This window comes from Trichechus manatus, unplaced genomic scaffold (genome assembly GCF_000243295.1).
Source record: "Trichechus manatus latirostris isolate Lorelei unplaced genomic scaffold, TriManLat1.0 scaffold00010, whole genome shotgun sequence".
NCBI lineage: Eukaryota > Metazoa > Chordata > Mammalia > Sirenia > Trichechidae > Trichechus > Trichechus manatus.
Window position 1 is genome coordinate 26513026 of NW_004443946.1, and position 9292 is coordinate 26522317.

Consider the following 9292-nt stretch of genomic DNA (forward strand, 5'->3'; position numbering starts at 1 on the left):
AGCAGTTCAAATCCACCAGCTGCTCCTTGGAAACCCTATGGGGCAGTTCTACTCTGTCCTACTAAGGTCGGTATGAGTCGGAATAGACTCGATGGCAACAGGTTTGGGTTTTTTTGATTTTTTTCCCTTCACCAGAATTAACGTGTGTCTTCTATCTAGTAAGTGATTGTCCCTCCCACCCCATCCTGTTCCTGATAACCGTCAAGAATGTTGCTTTCTGTATATAAAACTATTCTTAACTTTTTATGGTACTACAGTGGTATCATAAATATTTGTCCTTTTGTGATTCATTTATTTCACTCAGCAGAATGTCTTCCAGATTCATCTGTGTTATAAGATCTTTCATTGGACTCATCATTATTCTTTATCATCGCATAGTATTCCATTCTGTGTATGTACCGCATTTTGTTTATCCTTTCATCCGTTGATGTACACTTAGGTTGTTTCCATCTTTTTGCTATTGTGAATAATGCTGCAGTGAATGTGGGTGTGCAGATGTCTATTCTTGTCACTGCTCTTATTTCTCTAGGATATATACCTAGGAGTGGGATTGCTGGATCATACGGTATTTCTATTTCTAGCTTTTTGAGGAAGTGCCATACCATTTTCCATAGTGGTTGTACCATTTTACAACCCCCACCAACAGTGTATAAGAGTTTTAATCTCCCCACAACCTTGCCAGCATTTGTTGTTTTCTGTTTTTTTGATCAATGCCATTCTTGCAGGGTAAGATGGTATCTCATTGTAGTTTTGATTTGCATTTCTCTAGTGGCTGATGATTGTGAGCATCTCTTCATGTGTTTCTTTGGCTGCCTGAATGTCTCTTTGTTGAAGTATCTGTTCATGTCCTTTGCCTATTTTTTTATTGGATTGTTTGTCTTTTTGTTGTTGAGGTGTTGAAGTTTTCTATGTATTTTTGAGATTAGACCCTTGTCAGATATGTTGTTGCCAAAAATTTTTCCGTGGTCTATAAGTTCTCTTTTCACTCTTTTTGTAAAGTCTTTTAATGAACATAAGTATTTAATTTTCAGGAGGTCCACTTCATCTAGTTTATCTTCTGTTGTTTCTGCATTTTAGTGATGTTTGATAGTGTATTTATGCCATAGATTAGGACCCCTAGCTTTGTCCCTATCTTATCTTCCAAGAACTTTATAGTTTTAGGTTTAACATTTAGGTCTTTGATCCATTTTGAGTTAGTTTTTGTGTATGATATGAGATATGGAACCTGTTTCATCTTTCTGCAAATGGATATCCAGTTTTGCCAGCACCATTTGTTAAAGAGACTATCTCTTCCCCATTGAATGGACTTTATCTCTTTGTCAAAGATCAACTGTCCATAGCTGGATGGATCCTTGATAATTTCTTGACTCTTCTTTCTTATATCCCCAATAAAGCCTATTATCTTTCTAACTTCATCTCCTATAAATCTTCCCTCATTGTTTCAACTAGCTTGTGTTTCTTGAACTCTCCTGATGTGGTCTCCCCCAAAGTCTTTGCACTTGAAGTTCCCTCTACCCTGCAAATGCTCTTCCTCTAGATATCCTCATGGCCAGCTACTCACTTCTTTTGGGTCTTTATGTACGTCACTTTCTATATAAAATGTCAGTTGCTCCCAGCCCCCTGACATTTCATTCTTCTTACCTGCTTTTTTTTCTCCTTCACAATTGTCACTGTCTAGTATAATTTATATCTAACTTATTTTGTTCATTATTTGTTGTCCCCAAAATGTTAGTTCCATGAGAACAGGAATTTTTATCTATATTGTTCACTGTTTTATTGTGAGTGCTTGTAGTTGTGCTTAGCATATAGTAGATGCTCAATAAATATGTGTTGAATGAATGAATTTTTGAATAAGATTTTTATTCTACATGAAATAGAAAAAAGAAAATGGTAATGTTTCCACATCAAGAAGCTTTAAAGAATAATTATGTGATTTTCTTAAATATTTTATTTTTCATTATAGTCATATGCAATCTTGTTTCAATAATTCAACCATTTTGCATGAATTAAATATTTAATTAAATAAATAATTTTGCATGAATTAAATAGTTAAACCATTTTCCATGAATTAAAATACCTTGTTTGAAAGTTCAGTTATTAAGAGAATTTAAAATAATTTATTAAATAAATTAAAACCAAAGTTTATATACCTGTATATGCCTGATACGCAAACATACATGTATACATGTCATTTATTGTGTACTTACCATGGATCAGGCATTATGCTGAATGTTTCAGATAATTATCTCATTTAATCATGATATTCATGTAAAATAGATATTATATTATCTCCATTTCACATGTGATGAAACTGAGATTCAAAGAGGTTCAGTTACTTCCTAGAGAGTTGGGATTGGAGCCCAGTTTAATTGTATTTGTGTTCGTAACCACTGAATTATGGATGTTATAGAGCAGCATTGTTCAGTAGAACTTTCTGCAATGATCGAGATGTTTTATATCTGTGCTGTATCAATATATATAGCTATTAAGCACTTGAATTTGTGGCTAGTGTGACTGAGGAACTGAATTTATAATTGTAGTTAACTTTAATTAATTTAAATAGCTACATGTAGCTAATGATGACCATATTGGACAGCATACTTACACAAGTTTAAATTATGAAAACTAAATGTGTAACTTATGCAAAAGTAATCAAAGTAGTTTCTTGGAACAGAAATGAGGTTTTCTGTGTTTTATTGGAAAAAATGTTTTTTTAATTTGGAAAAATAATACATGCATATGTTTTCATTGAAATGGTTCAGAAGGGGTTACAATGAAAAATAAGTCTTCCTCTAACCATAGACTCTCAGTTCCTCCCCAAAGGAAACCACCGTTCTACTTTCTTTTTTCTCTTCCAGAAATAGTCTATGGATATACAAATATTAACACCCTTTAAAAAAAAAACACACACATATAGGCATTTCATATTTAACACAGATTACAATCTAATTATTTTAAAAAATTAAAAGATTTTTTGTTTTCAATACTAATCAAATGCTAGATTAATTTGATTTCACTTCTAATCCTTTGTGTAGTGAGCTGGTATATGTACATAAATATATATTTCTATTTTCTAGTGTGAGTCCTCATACTATAAGATATTTGAAATAGGTATGTTCCCAAATTTAAAGTTAAAATCTTCTTTACTATTGTTTTATCCCTGTAATACTTCTACTAACCAGCAATTTAAGTCTATCCATTCCAAGTAAGTAACCATTTCTTTATTCAATATTGGCATGATATGAAATTATAGTGTTTACGATTGGTTGGTTTATTTCCTACATGATAACCAATTTTTATTAGCGTAGCCTTTTTTACTTATTAGATAAGGATATTTATTTATTTGAACATTTTATTGTGGTTTGGGTGAAAGTTTAGTTTCCCATTCAACAATTTTATACTTGTTTCGTGACATTTGTTGCAGTCCCCTCATTGTGACAGCACTCTACCCACTTCCTCCCTGTCTTCCTCATTTCTATTCACCCATCTTTCTTGCCCCTCCCTGCCCTTCTCAACTTTGTTTTTGAGCAAATGCTGTCCTTTTGATCTTGTAAGGTTGATTTTTCTGAGGAGCACGTTCCGAGGATATTTAATATATAAAATTTATTAAAGCTTTATTATACTTGATTTACAGTTGCGTAATATGATTCTTATAAACAAAAAATTGCTTTCTCTCCACTACAGAAAACTTGAGGATATTGTCATTAGGAAGAAACAACATAAAGAACTTAAATGGACTGGTAGGTTATTGTTTATTGCTTAAAAAACATACACAGATACTTTCTTCTTAGTAAAAAACAATTCTTATCTGTTGCAGAAACTTTACAAAGTAGAACTGTAAAAAAAACCACTGACAATTTTGATTTTGATTTACATCTTTCTTACAGATAGTGAAATCGTACTTTGCATATTGTTTTGCATCTCTTTTTTTCCTTAAGATGTAATAATCATTTTTCCATGTCATTCATTCAACAAATTCATTCAGTGTATTTTCTGAATGCCTCCTTTAAACCAGACATTGGCTAGGCACTGGAGTTGCGCAGCAGAATATGAAACAAAGTCTTTGCTCTCATAGAACTTCCATTATAATAGAGGGAGACAGACAAAAACAATTGTGTAATGTATCAGGTGGTGATGAATGTAATGAAGAAAACTGAGGCATAGTAAGAGAACATAGAGTAGTAAGTTGTGTCTGGGGAACTGAGGATGCAGGCAGGGCATGCAGTTGACTGAGGCAAAAGTGCTCCAGACTAAGGAGACGGCAAATGCAAAGGTCCTGAAACTGGAGCCACTTGGCATGCTTGAGTAAGAGCAGGGAGAGTTGAATGAGGGAGAGAGAGTGGTCCTCAATGAGTTGGAGAGGGAGCCAGGAACCAGGTCACACAGGGCCTTATAGACTATGATAAGGATTTTAGATTTTTAAATTTTTTTTCCAAGAGGGGTGCAAACACATTGGAGGTTTTTGATCATAGGATCTGACTTAAGTTTTTAAAATAATTTTAACTATGTCTTTTTTTAATGACAGCATAATATTCTATTTTATTAATGTACTATAGTTCATTTATACCAGTTACTTATTGTTCAATATTTAGTTTGTTTCCAGTTTGGAGTTATTACAATCAATGATGTTATGAATCTCCTTTTAGCTATATTATTGCACACATCCATGAATAATTCCTTGGATAAATTCCTAGAATGGAATTGCTGGGTCAAAAGGTATGAATTTTTTTTAAGGCTTTTGTGACATGTTATCATGCAGGAGAAAGATGTGGCAGTCTGCTCCTGCAAAGATTTACAACCTTGGAAACCCTATGGGGGAGTTCTGTTCTGTCCTGTAGGATCGCTATGAGTCAGAATCGACTTGACAGCAGTGGGTTTGTTTTTTTTGTTTTGTTTTGTTTTGTTTGGGACATATTATCAAGTTGCTGTATGGAAAGATTACAACATTTTATACCACCACCAGTAATACATGAGTATCCCCATATCCCCTTAACAACTATGAGTATTTTAAATTTTTTAAAGGTTTTTGACACTATGTTTTGTTTGTATATTTACTGGTCATTTGCATTTCCTTCCAAAGAAGGTGAGATGGAACAATATTGTAAAAACTAAGCATGATTTCAGGACAGATGAAGCTAATTTCTTTTTCTCATATCTGTTCCAAAAAGACAATACATTTTTTTTTAAAGTGTTTATTGTTAAAGAATGCATGAACATTCTGAAATTTTTTATGGTTTCCACTGTCTTTCCTGCCTCCCTCCAGTAAGTCCAGCTTGCTCTTCATTAAGAGCCAGTGGGGTTGAAACTGCAGTAATTCTCAACAATAACCTCCCAAGACCGGAAGGCTAAAATGATCATTCTCCCATTACAGAAACAGTTAAAATACCTGAATAGAAATCAGTGTTCAGAGGTGCAATTTCTGAATCATCTTGGAAAAATCAACAAATCATTAGCCAATCTCTGGATAATATTCCCTCTTCTACATGTCAATTTACTCATATAAAGTGTTACTAATAAATTTATAAAGCACTCAAAAATTCTTTGGGATTAGATTCTGGAATTAAATTAAGGAACTTTCCTTTCTCCAAACAATAACCAGCAGATGAATTATTAGCTTTCTAATTAAATATGATGAGTAGAATCCTGAATGATCTGTAAAAATTTAATTTTTTTAATGTTCTAAATAGATTGAGAAATTTAAGGATATTTTGCCTTCTTTCCATTCTCTGAGCCTTATATGATAATGTCAATACTACAGGTTATTGTAGTATTAAAATTCAACATTTATTATACTTTAGACTAAACATTACTTTGAAATATCTATAAAGGAAGAATGTAAATAAATGTACCCCAAAATTTTTAGGATCAATATTGCAGATGCTTGGTGTTCCCTAGATATTTACAGAACTCCAACTCTCAAATATTGCTATGTTGTTGTTGTTGTTTTTAGGTGCTGTCAGGTCAGTTCTGACTCATAGTGACCCTATGTACAAGAGAACGAAACACTGCCTGGTCCTGTGCCATCCTCACAATCGTTGTTACGCTTGAGCCCATTGTTGCAGCCACTGTGTCAGTCCATCTCATTGAGGGTCTTCCTGTTTTTCGTTGACCCTCTACTTTACCAAGCATGGTGTCCTTCTCCAGGGACTGATCCCTCCTGATAACGTGTCCAAAGTATGTGAGATGTAATGTCACCATCCTTGCCTTTAAGGAACATTCTGGCTGTACTTTCATGAAATTTAATATATAATTAGAGACCACAAAGAAATTATATAGGAGTAAAGGCATGCATGAGAAATTTTCTGACTGAACTATTACTTTTTTAGATCTCTTCACTTTCTATAGTCTCCTATCAATAGCATCCAACAGTTGGTTTTCTTTCCAGGGTATGTGTATGTGTGTGTGTATATACATATACCAACACTCACCAAAAACAACAACTTACCAGTCGAAAAGCTTTACTACTCGTGCATAGACTAAAGAAAAATAAAGCTGCACAGGGATGCAGATGCTGGGCTTCAAATAGGTTCACATACTAGATGAATTATTCATTGCGATACACCAGCCTCATCACATGATTTAAATAGCTGCCTCAGTAAATTACAAATGACTACCATAGTGTATAAAATATAGAATGTTAAATTGAAAGAAAGGTGTTTATTTAAAACTACTTAGGAAAACTGACTATTAAGGTATATTATAAGCCCATTCATATATATGATCTAGCCTCTGCCTTCCTTTCTGATCTCATTTCATGTTATTCTTCTCTCTAGTTACAAATCTCCAACCACTGGCCTTCTTTCTTTTCCTTGAATCTGCAACTCTATTATCCTGGATTTCCACATTGCTAGCTCCTTGGAAACCCTGGTGGCATAGTGGTTAAGAGCTATGGCTGCTAACCAAAAGGTCAGCAGTTCAAATCCAACAGGCGCTCCTTGGGATCTCTGTAGGGCAGTTCTGCTCTGTCCTGTAGGGTTGCTATGAGCCGGAATCAACTCGACGGGAGCGGGTTTTAGCTCCTTCTTAAATTTCACATCTCAGCTCAGATGTCATCTCCTCAAAGGTGACCCTATATCTAAATTTTTATTTGTTCTGTCTCTCTTTCTGTCTCACATACACATACACATGAATCCAGATTCTGCTTTATGAAGGCAATGACCGTGTCAGTTTTGTTCATCAGCATCTGCAGTAGTGCTTGGTACATGTAGTAGGCACTCAATAAATATTTATTGAGTGTCTATATTTATTAAGTAACTCAATATATTTTATTACTAATTACAAAAAACTACCATTTAAGTTAAATTTAAGAAAAATTAAATACATTTTTAATTTTTTATTGTGCTTTAGGTGAAAGTTTACGGAGCAAATTAGTTTCCCATTTGGTAGTTTGTACATAAAGTGTTCCATAACATTGGTTCTTTCCCCACAATGTGTCAGCACTCTCCCCATTTCCACCCTAGTTTCCTCGTTGCCTTTTGTCCGGTTTTTCTACCCCTTCCTGCCTTATCATCTTTGCTTTTGGTCAGTGTTGTCTTTTGGGCAAATGTTGATCTCGTATAATTGATTGTTCTAAGGAACATGTTCCAATCGGGTGTTATTGTTTATTTTATGGGCCTATCTATTGTTTGGCTGAAAGGTGGTCTCCGGGAATGACTTCAGTTCTAGGTCAGAGAGTGTTTTAGGGCCATAGTCTTGGGGGTTCCTGCAGTCTTTGTCAGGTGAGTAAGAGTCTGGTCTTTTAAGTTAAACTTTTAATTCTAAAAGTAATATATGTTCATTGTAAAAAACAAATCAAGCAATTCATAGATATATGAAATATAAAATGAAAGTCTTTCCCTACCTACCATCCCAACTTACTGAAATAACCACTGTAATATTGTTTTATATATTGTCTTAGGCTCGGTTCCCTAGAGAAGTAAAACCAGTAAAGCATATAAATATTTATATAGAGAGATTTATATCAAAGAAATGGCTTATGTGGTTGTAGAGGCTGGAACGTTCCAAGTCCATGGGTCAGGATAGAGGCTTCTCCTGATTCACATAGCCATAGGGGCTGGTGAACCCAAGATAGGGAGGTTGGGGAGAGGTCTCTTGCTTACAGGCTGTGAAGATCGATGAATCCCAAGATTGGCAGGCAAGACCACAGATAAGCTGCTAGTTCAACTCCCAAGAACCAGAGGTCAGATGAACAGGAACCAGCTGCAGGATCCAGAATGAGCAAAAAGCCATGAGCCTTGCCAGAATGTCCACTTATATTCAATGCAGGTCACACACCCAAGAAAACTCCCTTTCAACTGATTGGCTGCTCACAGCAGATCCCATTATGGGGGTGATCACAACATCATGTGACTGCCCAACCACTGAGAATCATGGCCCAACCAAGTTGACATGCAATCTTAACCATCACATATATTTAAATTTTTTTTTCTGTGCACATACAAACAAATAGGTATCTATATATATATAGATACATGTTATATATGTTTGTACTGATATTATACAAGGCATATTCCTTCTGTAATTTAACTTGTTCACTCAACAATATATCAGGACAATGTAACAGTATACCCTTCCATGTCAATACATGCAGTTTAATGCATTTTTATTGTAAATATATATGTAACAAAACATTTCAACATTTTTTACATGTACAGTTAAGTGACATTAATTATGTGCATCATGTAGTTCAGCCATCATGTATCTGTTTCCAGGTTTATCCATCACCCTTAACAGAAGCTTAGTGTGTCCCTAAGCAATGAAACTTTCTTTCCTCCTCCATTCCACCTGCCCCTGTTTGGTTTCTTTTTGTAATGTCTACCTCTTTATTTAAATTTATCATTTTATTCATGCATTATTTTCCTGATTTCCCTTAGCTCTTTGTCTGTGTTTTCCTTTAGTTCTTTGAGCTTGTTTAATATTTTTTTATTATATTCTTCCAGCCTGTTCATTATTTGGGCTTCCATAAATACGATTTCTCTCTCTTTGTCTTGTTCACTTGGATGAGCCATTTCCAGTTTTTTTTTTTAAATTTTTTTTTATTGTACTTTAGATGAAGGTTTACAGAGCAAACTAGTTTCTCGTTAAACAGTATACATATTGTTTTGTGACATTGGTTGCCAACTCCACAGCATGTCAACACTCTTCCCCTTCTCAACGTTGGGTTCCCCAGTACCAGCTTTCCTGACCCCTCCTGCCTTTTTGTCCTTGCCGCTGGGTTGGTGTGCCCCTTTAATCTTGTTTTGTTTTATGGGACTGTCTAATCTTTAGCTGAAGGGTGAACCTCAGGAGTGAC